Here is a 4,305-nt window from a genome sequence, read left to right as displayed (position 1 = left end):
TGGTCAGGAGAAAACCAACTGGACTCTAAATTACACACACCTGAATGACAAGACTGACTCCTCACCACATGTGAATGTAAAACATTTAATTTAAAAATGTTGACACTACAATATATAAAATAGCTTTTATAAATGCACATCGTGTATTTATTCTATAGCTGCTAGGTCTACTTCTCTTTCTCTCTCTCTCTCTTTTTCTTTTTTAGGAAACTGTAAGTTACACTGTGGTTAAGACTTGTATCTTCACCCTTGAAAAAGCCCACATTCTATCACAGTGATGTATAGTCAGACTTAACAGCCCCAATTGTTAAACACTTGGATCAAATCATAACCAGTTTTATTGCAAAAGGACTCTGTACACATTTATCAACTCTAGTACCTTAATAGCTACCCAACAAGTCATTAACATACAGAAATATGCATCATGAGAAGCAAGAAGTATCACCCATCCCATCCCATCTGCATATTACAACTTGTCACTTCAGAGCAACTACGTTCACAACACAGGTCTGTCAACAGTCACTTTTGGCATTCATCCTGAGTGAAAGATGGGATGACTTAAGTACAAATGCAAAATGTTATAAACAATTTCTTACAAAAAGAGTCACAAATTAAACCAAAGTATTTTACAGAATTTACTACAAAACACCATAAAAACTGCCTTCGCTTATGCTCTCCCCCCATCCCATCCGTCGAGCCAACTGGATGTCTTTGGGCATGATGGTGACTCTTGGCGTGGATGGCAGACAGTTTCTTCAAATAAATCCACCAGGTACGCTTCACTAGCCTCCTGCAGCGCGCCGATGGCAGCGCTCTGAAACCTCATGTCGGTCTTGAAATCCTGGGCGATCTCCCTCACCAGCCTCTGGAAAGGCAGCTTCCAGGTCAGCAGCTTCATAGACTTCTGATAGCGACGGATTTTTTGCAGCGCCATGGTCCCAGGCCTGTAGCAATGAGGCTTCTTCACTCCGCCGATAAAGGGGGCGCTTTTCCTGGCGGCATTAGTTGCCAGCTGTTTGCAGGGCACTTTTCCACTGGTCGACTTACACGCAGTCTGCTTGTTTCCGGCCATCTTCTCCTACCTTAAGCCAAAGTCTTAGGCCGCTTCTTGGATCACAGCGCCACTTCTGCTGCCCAATTCAGAGCCACAGTCGACGAGCAAGCAGATGACAACTTTCTGATGAGCAGAGACCACTCTGAGCCAACACAGGTTATTTCTTAACCTAACCTTTACTCACATTCCACTCTTTATTTCTTAATTTTACTAGTGACTTAATATTGATTTACAAAATTGCAAGATAACGGGGGTATAATTCCACATCATTCCCACCACCAGAGTTCTGTATACTCATTCTCTCTTTTGGAAGTTACAATAGTTCTCCCAACGTCACAGATATGGGTTAGTTGTGATTTTTATATATGTCTATATTTTTATATATTTGCCCATTTTCCCCCATACTCCTGCCTTCTCTTCCTTTCCATGTCACACCTACACCTATTGTGGGACTATGTGAAAGCTTGGTAGAGCTTAGGGGAGCTCTCCCATCCTTGGATGGAGGTCTGGAAAGACATCCTGCTTGTTAATCTCTCTCGTCATAGAGATGAGCCAAGAGGGAAAAAGTCTCCCAGACTAAGCTTGCCTTGTTAGCCTCTCAAGCCCACAGAGATCTCACAGTTTCTCCTTGCTAACTGCAGGCCACATGGCTGCCTGCTTTAAGGTTCATTTACTCAAAGTTCACCTCACCTTCTGATCACAAAGGAAAACACACCTTATCACACACTCCTAACAGTGCCCTTTGATGTCCTTAATTTGCTTATCTTCTATCTTGCCTTAACTGGTTTAACCCCTATTCTCCTCTCAGATGCCTCTGGGTAATTAAATGCCTGCATCAGGAGACTAATTATCTTGACCTTTATGTATCTGCATCAATTCTTGTCATACCAGCCCCCTACCATAGGGGCAAGCTGACCTTTAAGAAACCTGTAATTTTTAACTTTCTCTTTATATATCCAAGCCCACCCCTGAATAAATCAAGAGTTGAGAGTGTCCCAATTTTCCCTGGTGTCACTTGTCTCTATTTCGAGTCGTCTCTTGAATGAGCGAGAGAGAACCGGTCATTTACCTTCCTTGCTGGAATCTACCTCACGTAAATGCCAGCAACCTATGAGTACTTTTGAATGTCCCTCCTTTTTTCCCCTTCTCTCTCCAGCTCCTGATGAAGTTGAAGTTCAGGCCCCTCTGGTCATCTTCCCTCCATTACTTCTCCTCTGCAGGGAGAATGGACCAAAGTTCTTTTTGGAATGCAAAAGGTGGAATTCTGGCTTCTGTAATTGCTTCTCTGCTGGACATGGATATTGGCAGGTGGATCCATAACCTCAGACTGTTTCTATCTTTCTCTAGTGGGGTTAGGCTTGGAGAGGTAACATTCCAGGACACATTGGTGAGGTCATCTGTGCAGGGAAGTTAGGATGGAATCATGATAGCATGTGCAACTTGATGGCTGAAAGGTGCTAAAATATAAAGCAGGATAAAGTGATTAATGAACTGGAACCACAAAGTAAGAATAGAGCAGATTAGAATAGGGATCTTAGGGTGAAAGAAGTGAAAAAGTCTACTATGTACCTAGAGGCCTATGACTTTTGTAATTTTTTGCTTGATTTTGATAGCTAACATGGAGTTGGACAAAAATATTGTTTGGGAAGGTGGTGTCAGAGTTGAGAATCAGGCTAGAAAGTTGGATTAGGGCAGAGAGTAGCTCCCAGTCTTGAAGAGAATCTATGAATAAAATTAACTGTTACCCCCATCTACTTGACCCATTAGCATAGAAGCAAGCCTGTGTAACCATTGAATTCCTGTTGGTCTGAGTTTGCAGTTCATGGTCACAGCTGGGAACATTCTAGGCTGCACTCATTTCAAGACTAGTCTTCCTTGAGTGGTAGGGTAGGATGACCCAACCTTCCTTTCAGAGAGCGGGACAGTCCTCATGATTGCTATTTTATAGGGAGGAACCCATATTATGCTCTTCATTTAGCACAACCTAATATAACATTATAGATTTGGAAAAATTTCTGCTGAACTGTTGGTAACTGTTCTTAGCTAGAGTCGTGATTTTGTTTTTCAGAGTTCAAGTGGCAATGTCATGATATTTTCATTGTTAGAACTTGGGGCACATGTGAATGTTGCTACTGGCATCTAGTGGATAGAGGTCAGAGATGTTGATTTAAACATTGTACAATGGACAGATCAGTCCTTCTGCACCATGTCTGCCCTACCTCAGAAACAAATAAGGATGCAGTTCAAAAGGATGCAGTGCAGAAGCTGAGTAACTCTGGCTCAAGTTCTGATATGGAAATATTTGCTAAAAGCAAAGCTTTGGAAATTATAGAGACTATGCTCTTCATTTTTTTGTTTTTCAGGAAGTGTTTTAGTAGACATGCATTAACTATTGTAAATGAACATAGAAAACCAGCAATTTCTGATATGCTAGTGAAACTGCTTAATTCCTAAGTGTGATCAATGTTGAAAATTAAAAGTTAAAAGCTTTTGTTCATGCAGGGTTCTGTAAGATTACTAAACACCTCTCTATGCAACTATAACATCTGAATTAGCTGAAGGTGAATTTTAAAAGATCAAACCTTTGTGTGTGAAAACCAATCCCACAGGGATTCAGTATAGCTTCTCCTGGTCATTTATGAACTAAACCAGGGAACTTTTTAAATTTTATGTACTCAATGTAGCCATACTCCCACATAAAACTGCAGGGGGAACTGTACTTACGCAGGAGAGACTCTGGTATGTAACTGCATGCAAACATGGCTTTCAAATGACTTCAACTCACCTACTTAGACCAAAGAGGCTGTCAGTTAATTTAACAAACTATCACTGTTCCCTGATCTTTGGGCCATAAAAATTGTTCATCTGCTCAGTCATAGACCATTTAATTTTGGATGCATCGTTGCCAGTTGGTTACAGTAATTAGCATCCCCTATATTGTGGCAGCTTCCCCGAAGCTATGCTAAGTAGGGTTGCACTTTTGTGTGGAAACATAAGCTGGGTTGTGCAAATGAGCCTGGCCACCCATCTTCGAGACAGAAGCTCTAACTACCATCTTGGCTCGGGTGCCTTCCAGGCCCACCTGCAGATCTTATTTACTGATTATTAATGACAAGAACTGTAGGCAGCTGTGAAAGGCACAGCATGGCAACTCAAAGCTGCAACTCAAAACTATCCTCTGTGGGACTGTAATTTTCTTGAATGACACCTGACTTCATTTTAATTTCTTTCTTTGCTCCAAATGCACTTGT

The 4,305-nt window shown here is 41.5% G+C and overlaps 1 pseudogene; it reads right to left on the bottom strand.

The window, feature by feature from the left end:
* Positions 1-638: 638 nt before the first annotated feature.
* On the bottom strand, positions 639-1,153 carry LOC103118778 (histone H3.3A-like; annotated as a pseudogene).
* Positions 1,154-4,305: the final 3,152 nt, after the last annotated feature.

This window comes from Erinaceus europaeus, chromosome 5 (assembly GCF_950295315.1).
Source record: "Erinaceus europaeus chromosome 5, mEriEur2.1, whole genome shotgun sequence".
NCBI lineage: Eukaryota > Metazoa > Chordata > Mammalia > Eulipotyphla > Erinaceidae > Erinaceus > Erinaceus europaeus.
This window is presented reverse-complemented; position numbering and strand designations above follow the sequence as displayed.